This window comes from Trichechus manatus, unplaced genomic scaffold (assembly GCF_000243295.1).
Source record: "Trichechus manatus latirostris isolate Lorelei unplaced genomic scaffold, TriManLat1.0 scaffold00077, whole genome shotgun sequence".
NCBI classification, from domain to species: Eukaryota; Metazoa; Chordata; class Mammalia; order Sirenia; family Trichechidae; genus Trichechus; species Trichechus manatus.
In genome coordinates, this window is record NW_004444013.1 from 6,504,889 (window position 1) to 6,532,242 (window position 27,354).

Below are 27,354 nucleotides of genomic sequence, written 5' to 3' on the forward strand. Positions count from 1 at the left end.
ATTTTTGGCCTTCTCCGAGAACAGAAAGCCAGCCTGTGCCAATGTCCACTCGTTTCTGTGCTTTCCTGCCAGCCACTAATGAGCAGGCACATGGGGCAGCACCGCCTGCGTGCCCCCCTCCCTCTGCCAGCCATCATGAGTGGCTAATAGGCTGGAAACCGAAAGTGCCAGGCCCCGGCCCCTCAACCTCCTCCCACCCCCACACCCCCCAACCTCACCTTGGTACTAAAGAAAGCCAGCTAATGAATGATTCCACTTGTGGTTAGCCAGCTAATGGAAATGACAGGCTTCAAATCACCTTAAAGCATGCAGCCCGATGCTTGTCTGTCTGATCAGGGCCCTTCTGCTGGCACCTGACACTTTCAATACCATAATGGCATTCACATGCATTCGTTTTGAATGCTGTCATATAGCAAGACCTTTCTTCTCTTCATTTGCTGGGAGGATGCCTGGCAAAGCTATTAAGTCTGTGATGAAAATGACAGTTAACTGCGGGCCTGTCAGTCCCACTTTGGAAGTCAGCACATCCTTATACCCATTAGGAGCGCATCATGGGAACTTTAGAAATAACCTGCTGTAGTATACTGTTGGGTTGTTCCATGCCTGCAAACATACCATCCAACATACTTTGCTGGTAATTCTTCTTGCCTCTCCTTACAGGTTTGTTGATGTTTGGTACATACTCTATGTTTAATTTTTAGATTGGGGATGGTGATTACTTTGGGAAGACACATGGCTATTCCCAGTTACTTAGTAGGTTCTTGTTCTTCCTATGTATAGCCAGTGCTTCATGGATTCAGAAGATTCTTGTTAGTTGGGTTTCCAAGCAGAGTTGTGTCTTAGAATCCAAACCCCTAATTGGCCTCCTAGGTTTCCAATTCTGGACATTTTTTACTACCAGCTGGGACTTGAGTCCCGCATCATGGTCTCCTATTCTGCCCTGGTGCACTGGGCTGGACATGAGTGAGCTTCTCTGGTGCCTCCTGCCCAGAAGTACAAGGCCTGGACTAGAGACCATCCTGAGTGGACAACTCTCCTCTGGGCCCTAAAGAAGATAAAGAAGAAGGGGGTCAAAGAGAGGGTCCAAGAAACCCGGAGAAACTACTCAAGTTATAGCCCCCTCAATCACCCCACTGAAAGTTTCACCCTTACCACAGTGGCCCATTTGTCCTTGAAGACCCCATTTTGTCTTTAGCCCAAATAAGCACTTCCACTTTAGGGGTGAAGGAGGGATGTTGTGGAACCTCAAGAGTTAGAAGGTTGGACTTGAAGCTTCTACTGTTAGAGTCTTGATTTGCCCATATGTGCAACTTGATCCCCTGTTAAGACACCCACTTCCACTCCTAACCGGCAACTTAGAATTGAAACCTTCTGGGTAATTTCTAGGAAATACATCTCAAACTCACTACCATCCAGTGGTCTCAAAAAGTGATCATTAGGAACAATATTTTAAATGGATTCCAAAAAGTATGCAGTCCTTTTCCTCTAGATAGGCATTTCCTGAAATATGTCCTGAAGTACGCTCCCCTAAGATATTAATAGATGTCCCTAGGATAAAGGATTTTGTTTGAGAATTGTTGGGTTAGATCAAATTAAGCATATTTATTTGGAAGGATGGAGGTGGTGATAGTATGCTGTGTTTACCAAACAAGTTTGCCCATAAAATGCGTATTAACATTTCATAAGTTCCTTGGACCACCATTTGGGAAGTATGACTCCAGATTTTCTGGAGTAAGCCAAACTAATAGAACTAGAGAGTTAACCTTTATTGTATTCTGCTTTGGTATGGCACCATAAACCCTGCAGAGAGAGAGACTCTGGTGGCCTTATGAAACTCATTGCCAGGATTTCTGAATGAATGCCTGGGGAAAAACGAGACATGGGCACCACACATTTCCTATCCCCAGCCTCTTCCTTTTGACAGATGAAGCTATCTGAGATACAGATGGCACTGGAACTCAGGTCTCTTTATTCTGAGGCCAAGACTTTTTACCTTAATCTTGTTGGAGTAATTATCTTTCTTCCCACTATGAAAGTGAGTGAACTAGAGTGTTGAAAAATTAAGCCTCTTCTATATTTGCCACTGAGTTAATTATAACATGAAAAACAGAATCTAGAATCTACTCTCTTCCTCATTCCTTTCTCAGTTTCTGATAGAATTAAGAAACAAGACTGGCTTAGTCATCTAGTGCTGCTATAACAGAAATACCACAAGTGGATGGCTTTAACAAAGAGAAATTTATTTCTTCACAGTCAAGTGGGCTAAAAGTCCAAATTTAGGGCGTCAGCTCCAGGGGAAGGTTTTCTCTCTCTGTCGGCCTTCTCATCAATGTTCCCCCGGACTAGGAGCTTCTCTGCTCAGGAACCTCAGGTCCAAAGGATGCACTCTGCTCCCCGCACTGCTTTCTTGATGGTATGAGGTCCCCCAATTCTCTGCTTGCTTCCCTTTCCTTTTATCACTTGTAAGGTAAAAAGGTGGTACAGACCATACCCCAGGGAAACTCCCTTTACATTCAATCAGGTATGTGACCTGAGTAAGGGTGGTGTTACAATCTCACCGTAATCCTCTTTAACATAAAATTACAATCACAAAATGGAGGCCAACCACACAATTCTGGGAATCATGGCCCAGCCAAATTGATACACACTTTTTTGGGGGGACGTAATTCAAACCATGACACAAGACCATCCCATGGTCAGACCTAGCCAAATTGTTCTTGTCTAAATGTAGCCATGTTATCATGATTCCATTTTTAAAAATAAAGTCTACATGTTCTGTGGAGATATGCCCTCTAGTAAGTTCTTTTCCCCTGGGGACTTCTATGGTCAAGGATGTTGCTAGCCAAAGCCAAATCAACAGGCCTGAAATTCCAGGATATATTCTCTTTTTAAAAAAATGATAGGGAGTACATTTTAAGAAACTGAAGTTAGGCACCTTCGCTATCTCAGTATGCAATGCTGAGAAATGTCACATTAGCAAAGAATAATTCTTTTGCAATAATAATCTAGACAAAACTGAGAGGAACAGTTTGGCTCTTAAGGTTTTTTTTTTCTGGAGATAATGGAATTTGTTTCCCTAAGCAATTAAATTGCTAATTAAAAAAAAAAAATCGGTACTTCCTGTTTCTTCTTCTTTCCTTTGGCTCATCAGAAATCAGGTTAGCAGTCTTGTTCACATATTTACTGATGGAACATTCCATCACTTCTTAAGTGTTGGAGCCATGAGTGTAAGCCCTACCCTGCCCAGGGACAGGAGGGGGTCAGTGCAAGTAATAAACCATTTTTTTAAGCTTTTTGACAGTGGTCCGAAGACTGCTTTCTCCTGACACGGGTCAAGCTATTGAATGTGATGGTGTCCATCTTGGCGGGCTCTCTGCATTCAGGCCGAGGGATTGGATTCACGGTTCCCTGATTTAGGGCCTCATTTGCCACTTTCTCGAGGAGACGTTTCGGACGTGGCTAGTAGGGAGATTGGCTGGTCTGGGAGCTAGGGGAAACCTGCTGCCAAGCCACCACTTCTTCCCTTTCGAACATGATTCATTATCAGCCTGGAAGGAGCAGGAAGATAATAGGCAATGACCAACTGCTCTGAAAAGTAGGCTGCTGGGAAGTTGATTATGTTAGCAACAGGATAGCCTCTGAGATGTCTTTGAGAACAGGAGGAGACAGGCCCTGAGAAGCTGGCTGTTCTAGTGACTTGGGTATCCACAGCATAAAAAACCTCAGCTGCGGGAAGTCAGTTCTGACTCATGGCAACCCCATATGTGTCAGAGTAGAACTGGGCTCCATAGAGTTTTTGATGGCTGATTTTTTGGAAGTAGATCGCCTGGCCTTTCTTCCAAGGCCCTTCTGAGTGGACTTGAACCTCCAACCTTTTGGTTAGCAGCTGAGGTCATTAACCCATTCACACCACCTAGTGCCTTCAGAAGTAACCATACTTCTCCCTAAGCTGTATCAAGCCTCAAAGAAATGTCCATCTTTTAGCAGCCAGCAGCCCAGTGCCAATAAGAGTGGACACATGTGACAGCCACTCTTGCAATCCCTGGAACAGTGGCATTTCAGGGCTGGAGGCCAGGCTGCTTTCATACTGACTTTAAGCTATGGGGGATGGGGCCTCGCATTGGCTCGGTGCCTGCTGCCTGAGAATGTGGCAGGTGTGTGCCCAGGCATCATTGGCATTCCAGGAGGGCGCTTCCTGCTGCTCTCCCCCTCGTCAGGTACCGCGTTTCCTATTAGTTCTTCAGGAAGGAAAGCAGGTCAAAAAGGTGGGTGGAATAGGTGGGAAAGCGGGCAGTCTCTAATAGGAGGGGTGGCGCCAACTTATTTGCTCCTATGGAAAAAGGGTGCCAAATGAAGCCTCGGGGTACAGGCTCTACCTCGGAAGGTGCTCAGGCCATTAGGGCTACAACCGTGGGCCTTCTGTTTGTTGACCTTTTCTACAGCATTACACACCAGACTCCCTGCAGGATTGCTTGAGAGTGTGGGGAGCATCGGGTTATTTTCTAATTGAAAAATAAATCTCTTCTTTTTTTTTTTTATTGATGTAACTAAATGAAGTTTAATTTCAAGTTAGTCTCCCATACAGAATTTTTTTTTTTTTAACATACATTGTTATGAGACCCCAACCGCTCACCCCATTCTGCGACATTCCTCCCCTCTGCCCCTGATTCCCCATGAACATTCAACCAGCTCCTAACTCTCTCTGCCTTCCCCTCTAACCTCTGGACAGAAGCCGCCCCTTTGGTCTCTTATATCTACTTGTCCAAGAGGCACATTCTTCACGAGTATCACTTTATGTCCCACAGTCCAGTCCAATCCCTGTCTGAAGAGCTGGCCTCGGAAATTGTTTTAGTTCTGGGGTGATAGAGAGTCCAGGGGCCATGCCTTCCAGGGCATCTCCAGTCTTAGTCAGACCATTAAGTCTGGTCTTCTTACTAGTATTTGAGTTCTGCATCCCATCGTTCTACTGCTCCATCAGGGACAGTCTGTTGTGTTCCCTGTCAGGACATTCATTGGTGGTAGCTGGGCACCATCTAGTTCTTCTGGTCTCAGGCTGATGAAGTCTCTGGTTATGTGGCCCATTCTGTCTCTTGGGCGAATACTTTCCTTGTGTCTTTGGTGTTCTTCATTCTCCTTTACTCCAAGTGGTTGGGACCAATTGATGCATCTTAGATAGCCGCTTGCAAGCTTTTAAGACCCCAGACGCCACTCACCAAAGTAGGATGCAGAACATTTTCTTAATAACGTTTGTTATGCCAATTGACATAGATGTCCCCTGAAAGCATGGTCCCCAGACCCCACATCCCTGCTACTCTTTGTCTCTCAAAGTATTTGATTGTATTGAGGAAACTTCTTAGCTTTGGTTTAGTCCAGTTGTGCTGGCTTCCCCTGTAGTGTGTGCTGTCTAAATATCGTCTTGAGAAAATGGGAGCTCTACAAAACTTCAAGGCAGATGGGATAGCAAGATGCTCCAGTGTCTCCCTGAAACGGGGTTTTATTCTGTGATTAACAGATCACTACAGGATCTGTGGATAAGCTTCAAGAAGGACAGGAATTTCCTGGAAGTGTATTTAAAATTTTGTTTATTTGTGCACTTGTACATTTGCCTTAGAAGGTCCAGAGCTTTTATCAGATTTTCAAATAGGTCTGTAACCAAAAAAAAAAATTAGGAATCATTGGGCTGGAGGAGACTAAATATGCACAAAACCTGTACCCGTTGCCATCAAGTCGATACCAATTCAAAGCGACCCAATATGACAGAGTAGAACTTCCCCATAGGGTTTCCAAGGAGCAGCTGGTGGATTCGAACTGCTGACTTTTGGTTAGCAGAAATATGTACAGGGCAAACTTTGTTTTTTAATTTATCTTATTTATTGTTGTTGTTGAAAATATACACAGCAGAACATACACCAATTCAACAGTTTCTTCATATACAATTCAGTGACTTGATTACATTCTCCAAGTTGTGCAAGCATTCTCTCCCTCCTTTTCCGAATTGTTCCTCCTCCATTAACATAAACTCACTGCCCCCTAAGTTTCCTATCTAATCTTTCGAGTTGCTGTTGTCAGTTGGATTCCGTATGGATAGTTCTTAATGCACAGTCAGCTTTTAAAATGCACCCTGTTATCCACCATGAGAGAAGGCACCAGAGCTTTCATCATCCAAACAAAGATAGACCCTGGGTTCCAGGGAGCCATATTTTCATTCAGCAAAAGTTAGAGGAACCTTCCAAATGTGTTGAACAGACTTTATTGTCACTTTGCTTCCATATTCATTCAAGCATTTTTTAATATGGTGTGGTTGACTTGTTTTTTTAAAGCCTTTATATTTTATATTGTTCGTACAATTAAATTGTGTCTATCTTAAAGTTTTCCATTCTAATTTCTCATCACTAGGTCAAAGAGGGGGCCAAAACTGAGCTTTGGCTTGTGTGTAGCAAACTATATTTTTACCCAAAATAATGAAATCAAAATTTTAGAGCTGAAAGGAACCATAAAGCTTGCCTTACCCAACCCGCTTATGTTACCAGCGAAGACACTAAATCCTAGAGATGTTAGATAGCTTTCTCGAGGTCTCACATGAGTTGCTGAGTTATTTTATTCTTCAGTCTTATCAAAGAAAGGAAATTATAGAATTAATGGAATAGTAGGAAGCTAATGTTATCTTTGTTATGAAATGAAGCCTCAGTATGGTTAACGTATATGAAAACCTCACCTAAGCCCATCTTCTTAGCCTTTTCCAGATCTATATCCTTTCCTTCACCTCCTTCTTCTCATTTCCTCACTGGGCACTATGAGTTGAAATTGACTCGATGGCATCTAACAACAACACTTATTCCTTATCAGACTGAATATACAAAGCATCCCTGTGTTTCATGCTAAGCCTACCCTCTGGGCCCTCCAGGATCTTGCATTCTCATACTTGTATGGCTACGTGTATTTGTTCATATACTCTTGCTTTAAATTATCCAATCTTCCCACCATGCTGCCCAAAGAAATAGGAAGGTAAAAAGCCAAGAGATGAGCCATAAACCAGGAAATCTTTACCCTGTTTACATACTTTGTTCTTTCAGGGATCTTTGAAATCTGGTGGTGGTTTTTGGAGAAAGGCAAATGGAAAATCAAATAGATGTTGGTCTTACATGAAGTTGGTAGTGAGTTACTGGGTCACTTTATTCTTCAATGAGAGCAAAGAATAAAATAACTCAGTAACTTAACTTAAGCTTATTTTTGGGCCAAAAAGGAGGAGCTGAGATAGGACCTAACTATTTCATAAGAAGGTGACCAGCGACAGTGAGCTCCCTGAGACAGCACATTGTCATAGTCTTTGTTTGATCCCCATGCCTAGCACACGGCTGGCAGAGAGCCCTCTAGATGTTTCCAGAATGAGGACCAGATGTTTGCAAAGGGAGTGTTGGATTCAGAAGATATGTTCTACCCGTCACACTGGCTCCCTTTCACGCTCTTCAGGCTGCACACCACTTTTGCACGTTGTGCTTTGCCGCCTTCACAGGACTGGGCCATACCTACGTGAAGGTCAAGAACAAAAGGAACAGAGATCAGTGAAGAGTAAAGGAGTAGCGATGTAGACAGAGGAGACCGAATGGCGAGAATGGGGAGAGTAGAGGAAACGTCCCTTGGGGTGCAGCCTTGTCCAGTACTACCAGCAAGTCTCTCAGGCCGGAATAGACTGTTGTTGTTAGGTGCTGTCGAGTCGCTTTTCGACTCATAGCGACCCCGTGTGACAGAGAAGAACTGCCCCATAGGGTTTTCTTTTGCCAGGTCTTTCTCCTACAGAGCTGCTGGGTGGATTCAAACCGCCAGCCTTTTGGTTAGCAATCAAGCGCTTCACCGTTATACCACCAGGGCTCCTTGACTGCTCTCTACAAAATAGCTCAGGCTTCGCAGAGCCACAGGCATTTCCCCAGAGTAACCTTAGGCCTCATCACTTCGCAGAATTCCAGGTATAGAACCATCTTTTCATCTGGCAGAGAGCTTCATAGGGTGGGTAGAATGGTGGGTTTAGTTCATGAATCACTCTCCGTTTCCTTCTTCATCTTTCTAGGGGCGCTCAGAAAATGTGTCTGCTTTTGGCTTGAGCGTTCTATAAGGCCAGAGAGGTTTCCACAGAGAGCCGCTTTCTTGCGAATAAGAACTTCTTTCAGCTTTGTTCAGATTATCCCACCATGTTACTGCCTTTTAAAAAAAAAAAAAAGTATTGTATATATAACCTAGATTATGTCCACATAAAGTGTATTTCTAACGACTCCCTCATGAGCTTAGCAAAAGTATGTCTAGACAATTTTTTTCTGGCTTTCCCTCCCAACTGCTTTGGGTTAAAAATAGGGAAGTGTGGTACTGTATCTTTAACCTTTTGTCCAAATGCAGATCGCCTGTTTAAGTTTTATTTAGAGAAAGTGTGTAACTTACAAACCCGCTGGCTCAGACCTGGAGCCCGCCCCGGCTGGCTTTCCGGCTGCCAGTGGATCAGCCACGCCCCCAGAAGTGTTCTCTGGGAAGCTTAGACAGAGGGAAGCACTTAATTATTATCAAAATTTTTGTCTTTAGTTAAGTCTTATGGTCAGATATCCCAGAGATTATATTTTTAGCAACCACTTTAAAAAGACTGGGGAGATTAATTTAAACTTGATAATCGCGTGGCAGCACCACAGCTTAACAAGCTCAAGGTCTGCCTTGTGGAGCTGGCTGTTCTCAGGGGACTCCGGTTCAATTCTCTTTGCTGCCAGCTGAAATCAGAAATCACAACGGCAGTGATTAGCAGTGAATTCCCTGATCTCAGTGCCCCAGGCAGAAGGAGAGGGGGGCCTGTTTTCTCCGTAGCAGTAGTTAACCACTTCATGGGAGGGGTGGGAGCCAGAGGAAATGATGCGTGTATGAGGCAGGGTCTAGTCATGTCTGTCTTTACAAAAACTGCCCAGGTGATTCTGAGAGCCCTCCAGGCTTGGGAGCCTCCTTAGCCCTGCAAAGATGCTTTCTAGTCAGAGTGACGACTGAAACCCTGCACACTTCCAAAAGTCTCCCAGAGACCCCTGCTCTATGGCTGCCGAGCAGGCCCCGCAAGCCGGAAGAGCCTTTCTTTGTGGAAGGAAGCTGAGAAGGCTGCTTCCTGCCCCCTCCAGCTTCCTTTTTTAAAAATGGCCTCTGGCTACCAAGTGGACGATTATGGCTCGCACTGTAGAGCAGCAGTGAGCAGTGTTAATGAGCTGCAGGATATCAGAAACAAAAAAGCAAATATTTTCCCTGCAGGCCAAACAAAATTAATTTTTAAAATTAGTGTAAACCACTAATGCTGCAAGTGCCTCCATTAAATTACGGGACTGTGACATGTACAATGCCACATTTTTGCCATTGAATTTGTTATCTGAGAGGTGCTCATTGTTTGTTGCCATGTGAAAAGCTGTTTTCCTCCAGATAAGCTTGTTCATTAGTGAACTGGATCCCTGCCACCGCTGTTTCTTAGTGCTGAAGTAACACCCTGTAGCATAAATGCAGACAGCAGCTCTACATTTAATATCAGAAAGGTAAATCAAAAGCATCCAGTCTGGTTTAAAATGGCTTCAGTCTTTCCCAGGATGAAACCTGGGGACAAAAAGCCTGCTCTCGGCTGCTTCTGACACCGCTGCCTTGGCCACCAGGCTCTGAAAGCAGGCTGATGATTATTAAACCTAGTATCTTGTTCCCACTGACGTCTCCGCTCGCTCTGTCATTAGACTGGATTTATTTCTGGAGTTTCATCCACGCTGTGACAGTGGGATTTATAAGTTCTGTGTTTTAATTTCAGGCAGAAACGAAACTGGTCAAATGCAATTTAGGAGGGGGAACCATCCTTGATAAGATGGCCGTGCATCTTAATGTGTGAAACATGGAGACAGAATAAAAAAGGCACCTTGGGTGGCATGCTGAGACTTTAGCCAAAGTAGAAGGCGCACCAGAGCCAGGCTTGGGCACAGCCAGGATAGGCCTGGGGAAGCTGTGCGTAGGGCAGGCCCAAAGCGCCCACTGCGGTTGACGAGACCCTGTTGGCTGGCAGGTTTGTGCTGGCGGACCAGTGGGCACTTGCCTGGCCTCTGAAGGAGGGAGGGGCCAACAGGACAAGGCCCAGATCCGCCAGGGAAAGTCACAGTGAACATGCAGGGTGTGCCCCCTGGCAGTGACCTGAACCTCACCGTGTCTCTCTCTGCAAGGTCTATGGTGCCATACCAAAGCAGAATACAGTAAAGGTTAACGCTCCAGTTCTGTTAGTTTAGACATGTTCACAGGCTGCTGTAAGTGGCTGCCACAGGGTGTAACATTGGCCTGTTGTTGTAAGTTGCCATCGAATCGATTCTGATTCATGGTGACCCCGTGTGTTAAACACTGGCCCCTTGTTGGTGTTGTGTGCTGTGGAATCAGTTTTCAACTCATAGCGACCCCATGTGACAGAGTAGAACTGCCCTATAGGATTTTCTAGGCTGTAATCGTTATGGGAGCAGATCACCAGCTCTTTCTCCCTTAGAGCCGCTGGGTAGGTATGAACCACCAACCTTTGGGTCAGCAGCCGAGCACTGAACCATTGCACCACCAGGGCGCCTAAACACTGGCCTAGCCCAGGCCGAAGGGCAGGGAGGTTCTCATCATGCCCCAGCACCCTGCTTCTCAAGGTATTTAATAAGCTCAGGTTGGATTTTTTTTTTTTTTTTTTAAGGGAAGCCAAAATTACTGACTCCTCTGATATTCGTTTTGTCTTCTCTGTGCTTACTTAACAAACATCCAGTTCAGCGCTATTTCAAATCTGAGGGGTGCATCAGTAACCCGTTGGTAGCTGAGAGAAAACCTGATTAGCAATAAACTCATTTCCATAGAAACAGGCTAATTAAGATGCTGCATGAAAAGGCATTGGAGAAATGTTTAAAAAAAAAAAAAGTGCATTGGAGAGCCCTGACCAGTCAGCTTTGGGGGTCCTGCAGGGGGCAACCTGTCCCTGCCCTGATGTAGAAGCAGATGGGCTGCTGGAGTAGAAAGGAGGCTTTCGTCCTCTGGGGGGCGCTATGGCTTTCTATGGGGCTGCCGGTGTTATTGTGCTCTGAGCACTTTATAACCCAGGCCTGTAAACAGGGCAGCAATTAGGGGGTCAGTAGAGCTAAACACTCCTACCTCTTCCAGACTCCCCATTTTACTAATGAGGAAACTGAGGTTCTTATTAATGGCTTGCTGGGAAAAATGGCACAAGCTAGCTGACTCCTTCTGATGGGCCCATGAGATACACCAAAACCAAACCCATTGCCGTCCAGTTGATTCCAACTCATAGAGACGCTATGGGACAGAGTAGAATGCCTCAAAGGGTTTCCAAGGCTGCAAATCTTTACAGAAGCCGATGGCCACATCTTTCTCCTTCAGTGGCTAGTGGGTTCAAACTGCCAGCCTTTCAGTTAGCAGCCAAGCGCTTAACCACTGCGCCACCAAGGCTCTTGTGCCCATGAGATACTTATGGCAAAAGGCTTCTAGTCTGTCCTGTTAATCACATATTAAAGCAAGAGCTGACCTGCCCTCACTAAGGTGACCATCTGTCCTGGTTTGCCTCGGACAGTCCCAGTTTAAACCTCTTGTCCTGGTGTGGTTGTTAACAGCACCCCCTTTCACTCTTAAAAGTATCCTAGTTTGAATGCTACATGATATGGCCACCCTAGCCATCACCCACAGCTTGACTAGATTGTTCAGAGAAATAGCAAACCATAATGGGCCCAGTGAATCGGAAGCTCTTTTTTTAAAGTTACTGAAGGATACATACTGAATGAAACCACTGAAATAAAGCTTAAAAACATAAAACAATTCCACAGAATGTTAGTGTTTATATTCATATACAGGTAGTCCCCGACTCACGATATATTCAAGTTACAACTAACCACACCATGACTGTCCTTTTTTTTTAGTACATCTTATTGTTAGTAACATATACTACATACAGTGTTGCAGTACATAATTTGCTGATGTTATCATTCTCATGCGAACCCCCAAAGACAAATAAAGAACAAATTTATAAAGATATTGATAATAAAAGTCAATAATAATGAAAACTAAAAGAAAATGAGGCATTCAACTTACATCAGAACGAACTTACAACAGGGTCATTGCAACAGAACCCCATCATAAGTCAAGGACTACCTATATAGCAAAAAGTACAACCACCATACTATGTATGATAAATATCACATTGGTGATAGTATTTTACCTATAGGGAGGTATCTGAATTATTTTTTTCTTAGGCTGGATGATGGCTACATAGGTTTTCCTTATATATATTCTTATATTATTCTCTAACTTTTTGGTAGGCCAGAACGTTCCACACTTTAAAAAGAAAAAAAATGATTTCCAGACAATTATGATTAGGCCGGTGGGGAATGATTGATCACATTTAAGTATGGGTGTGTGTGTGTGTAGTAAAGGGGGGATTCTATGTTAGATGAGGGTCATGCATCTCAAGAATTACTATTGCTACTAGAGGTAATGTTATCAGGAGCATGAATAAAACTCTACATTTTATCACAATAGAGCGAGAACTACTTCAGGGAAAGGCCAAGAGAGATGGGATCCATGAAGGGGCAGGGTACAGCTCGGCACAGGATGTCTGCCCCCGCACCTGGCATTGATGGTTCGTTACTATCGTTAGCTGCCTTCAAGTCAGCTCCAACTCATGGCGATCCCATATACAAGGGAACAAAACGCTGTCCGATCCTGTGTTGTCTTCACAACTGCCGGTATGCAAGAGTCCATTATTGCGACCACTGTGTATTTTGAGTGCCTTCCAACTAGGGGGCTCATCTTCCAGCACTATATTAGACAATGTTCTGATGTGATCCGTAGGATTTTCACTGGCTAATTTTTGGAAGTAGATTGCCAGGCTTTTCTTCCTAGTCTGTCTTAGTCTGAAACTCCACTGAAGCCTGTCCACCATGGGTGACCCTGCTGGTATGTGAAATACCAGTGGCATAGCTTCCAGCAGCATAGCAACACGAAGCCACCACAGCACAGCAAACTGACAGCCAGGTGGTAGACTGATGTTCCTGGGTTACTCGAAACCAAGGGTTGCATCCTAAAATCTGGTATGGGAAAGCTAGGAGCGTGTTCTCATTCTGTGTGGATTTGCCTCTGTAGGCTCCATTGTTCACTCACATGTGGGTTTTTGTTTGATTTGGGTGTTTTACTTTTGCTAGCTGGTACAGTGATCTGCATACAGCAAGTGACTGATAAGAGCCTCTTGACAGCAGCAGCAATAGCTAGCATTTATTGAGCACATACTGTGTACCACGCACTGGAGTAAAGCCCTTTTGGCTTTTTGCATGTAGATAGTAGAATGAGCCATATGAAATTGCTATTTTTGTATGTCAAAAAAAAAGAAGTATCAGCGGTTCAGTGTGGGTCAGTCTAATGGTATTATTGTATTTGTTTTGCAAATGGAGAAATTCAGACACTGAAAGTCGACCAAAGTCAACAGAGCTAGCAGGTGGCAGAGCTGGCATTTGAACCAGGTAGTCTCACTCCAGGCCCTAGCACTGAACCGCCGCACTGTACTGCCTCCTTCTTGGGTGGAAGACAGAGGTCTGTTTCCATGACCTAGGTGTTTGGTAGGTTCTTCAACACCTCCACCAACTTTGAGATCAAAGATGGCTAGTCAGATGAATCAGATGTTTCCCTGAGCCTTGGGTTACACTCGTGGAGCTCTGTTTAAAAGGAACTTGATGTGGTGAGCGCACCAGAAGCCTGGAAGATGGACAGTCTTTCGTTAGGATCTCTGCTCCTCTCTCCAGCAAAGAAAGAACTCAGTGTGGCGCCCACAGAGATGTACTCAGCAGGACAGGGCCCATAAATGAAAGACTTCCATGCTGAGCGCATCAAGAGAGACCTGGACAAAATCAGACTCTTCCCTGCCCTGGAAGCCCATGCCTTAAATCTGTAATTCATCTGTTAAATCAGGTGTGCAGCCGGTGATTTAGCACAGAGGGGGACAGGAGGGAAGAGAGAGGTCAGGCGCTGCAGCACTTGGATGTCTAGCATCAGAGTCAAGTGGGGAAAAAGAAACGGGGCTGTGATAGCTCCTTGGACCCTGTATTTCCAGCAAAGACAAGCCAGCAGGAAAGAGTTTTGAAAACTGATGAGCTGGTGGAAGGCATTAGAACAATGGCGGAAGAGCAGGGACCCCAGGGGCTGAATAAAAACACAGTTCTGCTATTGCCTTTCAACAAGACTGAATAAAGTTTAGGATTTTTTTTTTTTTATGGGACTTGTAGCCATTTTTAAACTTTCATTTTTCATAATGTCACAGATAATCTTTTTATCTATTATCCACTGGCTCTTTTCTGAGAGGCATTTGCATCAAATGGTGCCGCACAGATCAGCCTGTCTCTAGTGGGGAAGCAGCTTGAAATGAAAGGTTATTCACTCCCTTTGCTTGGCCGCCTTTGTTCTTGATTCGCATGCATTTTTTTACATCTGAATTCGGGTATTTCTGGAGGTTTTCTTTAGATACCCTTCCGTTCTGAGATCTAAGCGTATTCAGACTCCCATGTATCAGGGGTTGCAAAGCTATGTTCACGGAAAGTGAAGCATCGACTTTGAAACATTTGTTGGACACCCCATGTCCTCCAAAATCCCTTCAGAGTGTTTCCTACGGAGGTGGCAAGCTTAAAAAGGCAGGAACTCACACCGTGGGGGCCCCTCCCTGCAGCTGGCTTCTGGGTGGCAGTGGAGTAGCGGCCTTTCAGATGTGCCCTGCTGAACACGAGCTGGACCAGCCGCTCCTTCCAGCAGCGAGAGGAATGGATTTCCTTTCCCACTCCTCCATGTGGGAACTAACAAAGCAGGCTCTCCCGGTGGGGAAGGAGGGCCGAGTGGATGGAGCATGGTTAGGGACCTAGAGTGGCCGGGCAAACTGGGAAAGGAACCCAAAGCCTGCCCTTTGTGTGCAAAACCCTCAGCAAACAATGACCTAGAAAGTCAGGGGGATGCAACGGTTTCTGTTCAGCTTCTGTTACTCAGCTCGTCACCTCAGGCTCTAGGGGACTTGGTGCGGGACCCGGATTGTTCTGGGGCCTGCGTGACAAAGCTTCTCATGAAAGCATCCTCCCCTCCCCTCCAGCTTTCTCCTTCACAGCTCCGTGCCAAACACTCGCCCTGTTCCCGCACACAAAGCATGCCTCTGCCTCACAAAAAGCATCAAGGGCAGTCTCTAGAGACACGGCCTGAGCGTCCACTACCATTTACACGTTCCGTCGGTGCGCCCAGCCTGATCTCAGACAACTGCACTCAGGTTGATGGGGCTTTCACAGAGCAGCGGCCAGGGGCTTGTTTTTACATATGTGCATCTACAGAGTCCCTAAAGGAAGGGAGCGGTGTGCCCCTAAGAGAAGTCCCTGGTGGTACAGTTAAGTACCAAGGTTTAAGTCCACCCCGAGGCACCTCAGAAGAAAGGTCTGGCAATCCACTTCCAAAAGATCACAGCCATTGAAAACCCTATGGAGCACAGTTCTACTCCGAAACACATGGGGTCACCATGAGTCAGAATCAACTTGACAGCAGCTGGTTTGGTTTTTTTTGTGCCCCAGAGAAGTACTGACAACCACCTCTAGGTAGAAGACGATTATTTGGAGCTTTTGATGACTCCGTAGGGCACTGCAGTTCATTCTTACGACACCCTGTGGGGAGGAAATGTGGGGAAAACTGAAGGCCGGAGAGGTTTAGTGATTTGCCAAGTTCAGGGGACTCGTGGCTGCGTGGGCCTTGGAACACAGATCTTTCTGACTCAAAATTCCTTGCTCTTACTGTACCCTTCCTCCCCAGAGCTTGTCCGTACTGCTTGGAGGCATACCAGTACCAGTCACCATCAAGTGGGTTCTGACTCATGGTGACCTCATGTGTGTCAGAGTAGATCTGTGCTCCCATAGGGTTTTCAGGGGCTGATTTTTCAGAAGTAGATTGCCAGGCCTTTCTTCTGAGGCACCTCTGGGTGGACTTGAACCTCCAACCTTTTGATTAGCAGCCGAGCACGTTAACCGTTTGTGACTTCTCCTGGAGGTATACTGTTCCTTTATTTTAGGGACTCTTTAGTTACACAGGAGTGATCGTAGCCACCATTTGGATTTGTTTTGAGGAAAAGGGTAGCATCGTTGGACTAGTAAGGTAATTTCCTTTTCCCCAAACTGGCCTCTCTAGACCTTTGAACCAGTCATCTTAATTTTATATTTTATGACCAAAAAGAAATTCCTGTTAAATCATAAATACTCTAAAAGCCCTTGTGACTAACTACATGAAAGTAGTCTCTCCTCTGGCGTGGAACACTCCCAGTGTCTGAGCTGTCAACAAAACATAACAGATTCCCCCGTGGTAACAAACATATACGTGTCGCTATGAATGTGAGACTCTCCCAATAAGCAAAATAACGGCCTTTACCACGTCGTTTTCCTCGTCTACTGCAGCTTTTCTGTGAGAGCTCTGTGAGGTTAGTTTGATTGTTTATATATTTATAACATGTCTAATAGGGAGGGGGCCTGATAAATTATTTTTTTAGCTTGCTCCGGGGTTAAAGGAAGTTGTAGTTAATGTTGACTCAGTGGCAGTGGGTTTGGTTTTTTTGGTTTATCTCATCATCCAGGTTAACATACTAACATGGAGTGGCAGAAAGCATGAACTAAGGCTCAGAAGATGTTGGCCCTAGTCCCGGCCTGCTTCCAACTATGTGTGATTTGAGGAAGTCCCTCTGTTTCGATGAGGTTCAGGAAGGGAGGGTGGTAATGTGGTACAGTGGTTAAAGCGATCGGCTGCTAACTGAAAGGTCAGAGGTTCGAAACCACCAGCGGCTCTGCGGGAGAAAGATGCGGCAGTTCGGCTTCGGTAGAGATTGACAGCCTGGGAATCCCTGTGGGGTCGCTGAGTCAGAATCGACTCAACGGCAGTGGGTTTGGTTTCTTAGGTTTTGTCACCTCCCTGGATTGGTCAGAGTCCCAAGGCAAACGAGACAGATTGGGTGGTCCTGAGTGTGACCTTGTACAAGGGCTCGCCAGAAATGGTGTGACAGGCCCAAGTTTTTAGTGCCCACTTAGAAGCTCTTGGTTCATAGGCCATGCTGTCCCTTTTTGCTAGAGAAAAAATAAACACGTTCTGGGACCCACAGCAGCCCATTCTTTAACAGGAAGCCTTGGTTCCTGGCAGATGGTGGACCTACTGTCTTCTTCAAGTGCCCCAGGCTTTTGCTCAAGCTCTCGCCACCTGCAGCACACTTCCCGTGCTACACACGCTGCCAGGCCATTTGCTGGTCCCTCTCCCCTCTCCTGATGTGGCCGCTGAGCAGGTAAACCACCATTCTGCAGCTGAGCTGGTACTGCAGGGGGCATGGTTCTCCCAGCTGCACAGCCATCAAACTGGTGGAAAGAAACCTCTCGGCTTCCCAGGAGGTTCAAGGATCATCTCATAGCCGATCCCTCAACAGACACTGTAGTTGGTAAAAATAACAGTAAAAACTTATGCTGGCTGTAAATGCAATATAACACTTCTCATAATGCTTCAAACGTTCATTGTGACAATTTAGAGAATTCAACACATATTAAGAAAAAGTATTCGCATTTAGCATCTATACATATATATTGTATATTTGTATAGTTATTTGTTCAGTATGATACATCAAAGAGAGGACCAGATCTTCTTTTTTCTCCTTACTTTTTATCATGAGCAGAACAGTGTTAAGTTTAGAGATTGGGTTCTGGAGCCAACCTCCTAGGTTTGAATTTTTACTACTTTTTATAAAATAAGAACACTGCCTGGGTCACATGAGACGGGGACTGAGGCTGGAGCATCCGCCGTTTCCCCTCCCCTCCACCTCTGTCACACACACCCTTGGGAGGGCAGGCACCACCCAGATCACCTGCGTTTCAAGGGTGTTCAAGGCCGAAGGACCTGCCTTATCATTTGCATCAAGAACAGATCCACGCTGGAGGATTATGGAATCAGAGACTCATGTCCAATGGCCATTTGCTGCCACATCCCTACATTAATGGAGATTCTGAGGGGCCAGAGCCCTGTGTATTTTCAGGAATGCTTTACTCATCTCCCCCAAACACAGTGCTGTTTGGTCTCGAAAGCAAACAAGGGACTGTTCCTTCCATTGAGTGGATGGGAAAGCTGAGTCCCCTTGGTGGAATTAGATTGCAGAGCTGGGATTGCACTGCCACCTAGCTGAGTGCTCCAGAGTGGGGACTTGCTTCCCTCAAGCATCGTGATCTCTCCAGAGTGACTGGCCACTGTGACAGCGCCCGGAATTATTCAGTAGAGAGATGGCAGAGCCTTGGCTTGGGAGCAGAAGGCTTCAGCCCAGGGGCCAGCACAGCATCATAAAGCATGGCTGGCCCAGGGCAGAATAAGGCGGAGCTGCAGAGCCTCGCCCAGGGAGCCCTCCATTGGATGCCCTCTAGTGCCAGGATGACAGGGGGATGGGGCCAGGCCAATGACCTTCAAAGTTAGCAGAGGAAAAGAATTCCATGCCCGGTTCTGCTGTCTTCAGGATTCTCCCTAGAGGGCCACCGACTGTAGCTGAGGATAAGGGAGGCATTTCTTGATGCACAGTGCTGACTTCCTCACTCTGACCTGGCGTTTGTCTTCTTCAGGCCACCACTGGAAGTAGCTCTTTAGAGTAGCCCTTCACACACTTGAGCATGTAGCAGAATCCCCTGGAGGGCTTCATAAAACACAGATTTCTGGGCCCCACCCAGAGTTCATACATTCAGTAGGTCTGGGGTTGGGCCTGAGAGTTTGCATGTCTAACAAGTTCCTGGATGATGCTGGTTTGGGAAGCACAGTTTGAGAACCAGTGCTTTGCTCCCTGCTCAGGAGTGTGACAGGGCAATCCAGATGCTGAGCTTGCAGATCACATCCTAAACACGAGGCAGCCGGGACGGGAGTCCTTCTTGACTGTGCGATCGAGTCCATGCCAACTAATGGTGACTCCATGTACTGCAGAGGAGAACTGAGCTCTATAGGATTTTCTGTGGCTGTAATCTTACAGAAGTAGATGGTCAGGACTTTGTTGCGCAGCACTGCTGAGTGGATTCATACCGCCAACCTTTTGGTTAGTAGTTGAGTGCAAACTGTTTGTGCCACCCAGGGACCAGAGACAGGCTATTCAAGGACCAGAGACAGGCTTAACAGCGCTCAGGTCCTAGCCAAGGAAAGCTCCCTGCAGCCTCTGCTCTCTCTGCCCCACCTTCATCGTTTTCTTCCATTTCCCTGGGCGGAGGTTGCAGATGCCAGAACAGACACCCTGAGTGGAATGGAGGTGGGGTGGGTGAGTGCATTCATTTTGGTGAGGCTGGACAATATGAATTATTATTGCCAGCTGCTCTGTGGGCAGTTGTGCACACCTGGCCTTGACAGAGCCCTTCTTAGAGGCCTGGGGTATTTGCAAAAAGAGTATCCTCAGCCGCTTGTTTCTGGCAGGCCCCTTCTTCAGCATACCTCCTTGGTCAAAGGGCACCGAGGTGGTGTGGCTGGAACTCAGACTTGGAATTAGGAACTTGGCATTTGTGTGCCCACGCTGCACTTATTCACTCAAGGAGAGGGAGGTTTCTGAACCTTCAGAGCTGCCGTTTCCTCACACAGAAAACGGAGAAAATGTTCTCTGACTTTCTAGCCTGTCAAGTTGTCAAGCAGATCTGAGTTATGTATATTCAAGTGCCCCGTTAGACCTGGTTCCTGGGGGTCTCTGCGTTTAGGGCTTTCTGCAAGGAGGGCAGCCCTGGTGTCTTTTGAAAGACTGGGAATGAGGGGACCTGAGACAGCCACTCACCTTCAAAAGCCACTTCATACTCTCAGCTTCAGATTCCTCCCTTGTCTGTAAATGGTTTGAGTCCATTCTCAACTGAAGACTCAAGAGAGTGTGATGTCTAAAAATCCAGATGGTTCTGGCCCTGACAAACCTCTCATTCACATCCACCGAGCCGCAAGGTGCCTCGAGCTGCCTGTCCATACCTGTACCCCTGACCAGGGTTGTCAGAAGCTGCACACGCCCTGCTGGTAAGGCCGGCATGCCTGGAGCTGGCGCGCGCAGCCAATCCGCGTGTGCACTGCGGGTGACCTCCCCCGGGCCCGGGAATAAATTGCTAAGTTTCCCCACAGCAGGCTTCTTTGCTGGCGGGCGGGTTTCAGGCTTCTGGGATAATTAAGAAAGCCGGTCATGATGAGCAGCAAGGAGGTCCTGGGCGCTCGGCAGGGCGGGGGCGGGCCGTGTGCGGTGCCCGGGCCGCGGCAGCCGTGAGTCGCGGGTAGATTACTCGCATCTTTTCGCCGCAATCGCCTCCTAGAGCTTTCCGGGCGCCGGCTGCCGGATCCGTTCGAGGATCTCTGGCATTGGGGAACGTGCGGAGCCGTGGGCGTCGGACGGACAAGTTTCCCAGGCAGGGCGCGCGCGGCGTGCGCCCCGGAGGGCTGCGTGCTACCCCTCAACGGGCCGGACGCCTGCCCCTTGTGCCCGCGGACCAGCTGCGGAACCGGGACCCGAGAGAGGCTGAGGCAAGCTGGCCCCGGGCGGGGGTACTGCTGCCCTCAGACCCTCGTCTCGGGTTTCCTGTGGGAGAGATGCAGCACATGCCGAACCTGCCCCCAGCCGTGGACCGACACCTCAAGACCTAAGGTGCACCTTCTCTGGAGACTTTGAAGTTGGAAATCCGGAGACTGCGTCTTGTGGTTTTGTTTTTGCATCCTCTTTAGCACGGCTTTGGGATTCTGTGGCTACCTGGATACGCCCTTCCTTTGTGGGTAAGTCTCTGTGGATCTGAGCACCAGTAACCAACCCTGGGGAATATCAGCCTTTCAAACCCCAAGCCTCGGACTCGCCTGGGGCTGGAGAAGAGGGCCCCACTCCTGACCACCTAAGAGCTCTCGGATTCCACCTTTCCCAAGATGGAGAGAAATAGCATTTCATGGCAGGATTTTCTTTAAGCACATTGTCTGATAGGATTGGCAATTACTAAGCAGGAAAATGAGTAGCAATTAGGACTTCAGTAATAAATGGAAGTCTATTGTCCTAATTGAGTGGAATTACTGATGGGTAATGGCAACACTGAATTCTTCAGTTTAATTAAGAGTTTATATAATTATAGTGCACTTTTTATTTCTTGGGGGAGCCATGGGGTAGGAATTAAATAACCAGTGTGATGGTTAAGAAACCCATTTAATGGATAAGTAACCAGTGGGTTGAAATAAATGTGTGTGCCTTGCTCAAGCAACGTGAACTTAAGAGGAATTCGTTGTGAAGGGAGGTGCCAGCCTGGGCCAGGCAGGATGTTCTTTCGGCTGCTAATTCCTGAATGGCTTAGAAATGATTAGGCAGACTCTGAAACTAGCACACTGAAATCGGGCTGTTTTGGAGACAGCAAAGCTCAGAGGTGCCCTGCAGTGGCATTAACCCCAATTTGTGCTATCGGTAGCCGTGTTTTCTGCATTCCCCCAGAATGAAATGAGTGGGTCATTTGAGATTGTCTGCTGTCTGAGTTTTATATCAAAACTTTTGGGATTGCGCTGTTAAACTGTACATGTTGCTAGCTGAAGGGGCTGGGCCAGCTTCACTGAAGTTATTCCGCCTCAAAGCAGAGTGAGTATGTAGGTGTGCAGTTTGTTTCGCCGCGAATCTGTAATTATAAAGATGTTATTTCCCTCTTTGGTGGTGTATTGTTTCCTTTACTCTTATGTTCTCGAAATTGTTCCCCTCGTGGGAAGCAGTGAAACTGGAGAGAAATCCCTGCTTAGAGGATAATTCTCCTGTATTTTTGGTGGAGGTTTCTGGGAAATATTTTAACCCTGAATTGGGATGCATGTGTTTATTTTTGTAAGAAGTTCCAGCAGATTTAGAAATCACTAGGTTTTGAGTGCACTGGTGAATAATTAGCACTTAAAATGATATTTATGTTGCACTGCCCCTCGATGTCTTTTTCTGCCTTGCATGTGGTCCAGATTTCCAGCAGGATGAGCAGGGACTACCTCCTCTAGAGAGCTTGCATATCACTCTTGCTCTGGGAGCGTCATGACAGTTGCATTTCATTCTGGAAGAGACAGCAAGTGGCAGCGATGGAGCAATGCATCGGTAATACAGCATGGGTTTTCAAGTTTGCAAAGCACTTTGGGAACTTGTTCATAAATCCACCTTGTTAGTGAGAGAAAAGCAGGTATGGAAGGAAGGGTGGTTGCTATAAGTACCTCCCAGGCTCAGCCCCTCCAGGTGCTTTACCCATTCCTGTGTATAGAGTGTGGATGTGACTTGATGCTGTGCCCAGTGTGGCTGTCCAGAATGGTAAGGACTTGCCTACTCGAGTTGGTTTTTCCTTTGCCCCAACCCCATTTTGGCATTACTGCCATGAAAATCTGGAAAGCACCTACACTGTGCCCTTCTAGAGCTGCGACTTCTCAGGAGGGCTCACTTTATTGGTTGCCTGCTCCTTTTTTGGTTTGTGTTCAGCCAAGACTCAGCACATTTCCACTCTTTGGTTTTTCATAAAATTATATAACAGGCAGATTCTTGAACACACAACAGAGATGGATTTTTGAGACTTGTAACATTCCAAGAATGAAGAGTTGCCAAGTGTTATAACTTTTCTCAAGAGTTACATATTAAAGATCACAACTTCCTATTGCGCCTTATTTCCTAGCCATTCACAGTCCCTTTGTACCCCGACTGTACTGTTACAGTAGCTAGATGATGTGAGAAAGAAGGTCACGATTGCTGTTCCCTCAGAAATGTTGCCCTGGTTTAGCGCCGAAGTTCCGCCCACCCCAGGATTATCTTTTTGACCAGTGGGAGTTTGGTGAGATGGCATGAAAATTTCCTATCTGATAATATATTTAAGATTTGGTTCCAAATTCTTTCTTGTTTTTATGACCTGCTATGAGTCTGTCACCAATGCATTTATCTAAAGTCAGCCTGAACAGATAGAAAAACTGAGGCAGGTTATAGGTCACCGAGCAAGTTATGGGCAGATCCAGGTTAAAAACAAATTTCCAAACTCTTAATCAAATGATCCAGCTTGGGAACAAGACACCAACTGACCTGTAGACTCTTAGAATGTGCTTTTCACCTGAGGACAAAGCACTAGAAAAGATGACGACCACATCCCCGGCCTCAACATTTTTTCAGTCTTCTTCCCCCTCCATCTCGAGTTCCTTGAATAGGCTGTGAGGTGATATCAGTCACTACTTGTCTGCCTGTTGCACAGTGCATATTACTCACTTCTACCCAAGTAATGCCCTCAAGTCATACTGTAACAATAGAGCATAGAATAAAGTAACACTTAAGTTGGTCTTGGCCCCTGTCCAAGAGGATTAGCTACCGGAAATACCTGAAAGGCCTTTTGAAACACGCTCACCTGTAACCCAGTTCCATGGCCCAGATCTCAAGGACATTGTAATATCAGTGCCTTTTTGTGACCTATTAAATGCAGTATCTTTCTCTCTTTGCACTTAACCTGAAGCTCATACAATCCTCCCATCATGGAATCAGAAAAGCACTTAGAGGTTACCTAGACCCTTGTTACTCAAAATGTGGACCATAGACCAGCAGCATCAGCATCACTTGCAAGCTTTTAGCGATGCTGAATGTCAAGTCTCTCTCCAAACTTACTGAATCAAAATCTGCAATTTAACAAGATCCCCAGGTGATTTGTATGTATTGTGACAAGTTGGGTTCTCCTATGACACAGACTCAGAGATGGAGTTTAGGGAGCAGAATATTAAGGTGGGCCTTTGGGATCAACACCTGTGGAAGGGAGGAGGAAGAAGCAGGAGTGGGTAGGTACAGGGAGAAGTCAAGCTGTAATACAAGCCAAGGACAGCTCCACCAAGCACATGAGGAGCTGCCCGGCTAGATTGGCTGCTCAGAGTTGTCCCGGGTTGGGCAGAGCTGGCCAGGTCTTCATACTCCCTGCTGATAGCGCTTCTAGCATCTGGGGCATCTGGAGATCTGCGCAGCACACATCACCGCCCACCATATGCTTTAAAGTTTGGAGAAGCACTGCTCTAGCCCAGTGGTTATCAAAGTGTGTCTCCCCCTCCAAAGAACCTTCAGCACAAAGAACTTCGTTAGAGATGCACATTTTCCTGCCCCACCTCAGACCTACTGAATTAGAAACCTGTGTTTTAACAAGTTCTCCAGGTGACTGTGCTGTGTGCGCAAGTTTCTGGACCACTTCTCTAGCGCAGCCTTTTGTTTGTTTTTTTAATAACAGCTTTATTGAGATATAATTCACATTCCATCTCAGTAATAAAATTCACTGTTTAAAGTGTACAATTCAGTAGTTTTTAGTATGTTCACAAAGTTTTGCAACCATCACCACTGTCTAATTCCAGAACATTGTTGTCACACCCAAAAGAAACCCCATACCCATTAGTAGTCACTCTCCGTCTCCCCTTCTCCCAGCACCTGGCAACCACTACTCTGCTTTCTCTCTGTGGATTTGCCTATTTTGAGCATTCCATATGAATGGAATCCTACTATATGTGGCCTTTTGTGTCTGGTTTCCTTTATATAGCATGTTTTCAAGGTTCGTCCATATTGTAGCATGTATCAGTACTTCATTTGTTTTTATGGTCAAATAATATTCCATTCTATAGATATACCGCATTTTGTGTATCCATTCATCAGTTGTTGGACATTTGGGTTGTTTCTACTTTTTGGCTACTATGAATAATGCTGCTGTGAACATTCATGTACACGTTTTGGGTTGGACATATATTTTCATTTCTCTCAGGTATATACCTAGGAGTGGAATTGCTGGGTCAAATGGTAACTCTATGTGTAGCTTTTTGAGGAACCGCCAAGCTGTTTTCCAGAGTGACTGCACCGTTTTACATTCCCACTAGCAGTGCAAGTAGGATCTAATTTCTCCAAATTCTTGCCAACACTTGTTATTTTCCATTATTTTGATAATAACCGTCCTAGTGGGTGTGAAGTAGTATGTCATTGGGGATCTGACTTGCATTTCCTTAGTAACTAATGATGTTGAGCATCTTTTCCTGTGCTCATTGGCCATTTGTATATCTTCTTTGGAGAATGGTGTATTCATATCATTTGTAGGACAGCCTTTTACCCTTGAGGAATCCCTCAGGATGTCTGTTGTGTGTCTAGTCCCGTGCAGGTGCTTTGGGATTTATAAAAGAAGGCCTGGGACCTGGCCTTTAACCACTGGAAAATTCGAATTAGATGTGGAACATTGAAAGAAGACAAGAGGGCACGCTGTCAAGAGATAACTTGAAGAGATTCACATCCTTCTACAACGCACATTACAGAAAAGACATTTCGTGGAATGCCAGAACAGAGTGTGAATTCAGGTTGTGAGAAGATTTTATAGAGGCTGCCAGGGAAGGCTGGAACTGTTGAGAGGACCAAGGAACAACAGGGAAGTGGGGACAGGAAGTCCTAGGTGGACCTTCCATGTAGCCCTCTTATTTTTTGAGTTACACACGCCTGTAAGGGTATGTTTTTAGTAGGGGAACTCCAAGCCCAAGATTTTCTTTAAGATTATGCCTCTTTACCAGAGAGGTGAAGCAATTCCACATATGGAAAGAAAGTGGTTATAAAGTGGCTCTGTATGAGAAAAGACCTGGCAATCTGTGTCTGTAAGGATTACAGCCAAGGAAACCCTGTGGGGCAGTTCTACTCTGTCACATGGGGTCACTATGAGTCAGAATCCACTCAACAGCACCTAACAACAACAGAAAGATCCGCTACAATGCTGTGTAAGCAAATGCTTGAAGAGTATGATTCACTCTATATCACAGCAGAGAAAAAAGTTTGCAGGTGTCCTCAAATAGCCTCTGACTCCCTATTAGCAGATCCCCATGGTGATGGTGCCAGGTCTCTCCCGACCCCCCAGGGCAGGTGCCTCCCTCCTGGTAATGCCCGGGACTACACGGCGAGTCCTCAGGGCTTCCAGACAGCGCCTCCTTAGGGCTGAAACGCACCTTGCAAATGGAATACTGGGGCAACAGAACTTCAGAACAGTGGTGTTTAAAGCAAAACATGTGCCATGCTCTCACCCAGCCAGGGCCTCTCGGGGCCTGTGAGGATGAGACCAGCCACCTGACACTAGTGCATGCCACCTAATTTATGCAGTGCTCTCACAGCCTCACAGCAAGGAGCCCAGGCTCCAGGAAGTGACTTGGTCAGTGTCATGGGTTAGACTGTGGCATGACCAGGGCTTGACCCCTGCTCGCAACACCCGGCCCAGTGCCCTCACCTGGAGTGTTACTTTACAGGTTGCTAAGGATTAATGATGGGATGTTTTGGTTCTTGGTCTATAAGTGGATCCTCTCACAGGAGGCTCAGGGTCTCATGATACCGTGCCTTCGTGTTTGTCTGGTGTTGCAGCCATGTATATTCCATTGTAGTAATATATTCCAGACACTATGAGATCACCCTTGTGTCTCATGGAAGAAAAGTGTTTCAAAAACCTCTGCAGAGAGGTTGAAATATTAGGATATTTCTTGAATGTACTTTGAGGATTAAATAAAATCTATTCTCACTTTTCTGACACCAAATCAAACCCAATATCAGTCTGTTACCAGTTCTGTTCCCTTCCATTCTGACTCCAGCTGCACAAGCAGCACTTCTTCCTCGGACCCTAACCACCCGGAGCAAGGTCAGAGCCCACAAGTTAAAGGGCACAGTCCTCTAGACCGCCAGTCAGCGCAAGACCTCAGATGCCAGCCGCAAGCCTGGGAATCCCCACAATAACCTCACTTCTGACCTTCTGGCTACAAACTGGGGGTGCCTGTATCCCCTTAGGATACCAGCTGTAAGTTCAGGAGTCCCCAGCCCCCTCGCTTCTGACCTCCTGGCCGCCACTACTCCCTTGGGTTGGATGATTTGCTAGAACAACTGGCAAGACTCACAGAAAGTGCTATATTTACAGTTACAGTTTTATTATAGGAGAAAGGATGCAAATGAACAGATGCATAAGGCAAGACCCAGGAGGATTCCCATACCAAAGCTTCCATGTCCCAAAAAGGGACCAGCGGCTCTCCCACGTGCATCAGTGTCTTCTACCAACCATGAAGCCCATGGAGTTCCATGTTCACGCCCTTTACTGGGGGCTTGTTACATAGGCATGATTGGTTGAATCATGCCCCCTACCTGAGGTCACTGATATCATGAGGTGGTCTTTCTGGCCTGGCTAGCCCCTGCTGAAGAGTTACCTCATTACTATAACCTGTGAGGTTAGGTGTGCTCTGGAGGCCTCATTAGAGACACTTCAATCACTGGGTAAATTCCAGAGTTTTAGGGGTTATCTCTCAGAAACCAAGGGCAAAGACCAAATTCTTTGGGTA

General features: G+C 46.3%; 1 protein-coding gene across 2 annotated transcripts in view; it reads left to right on the plus strand.

The window, feature by feature from the left end:
- The window catches only part of AUTS2 (activator of transcription and developmental regulator AUTS2), a 1,348,477-nt gene that overhangs the window by 1,085,489 nt on the left and 235,634 nt on the right, over positions 1-27,354 (plus strand). The gene's annotated exons all lie outside the window — the stretch shown is intronic.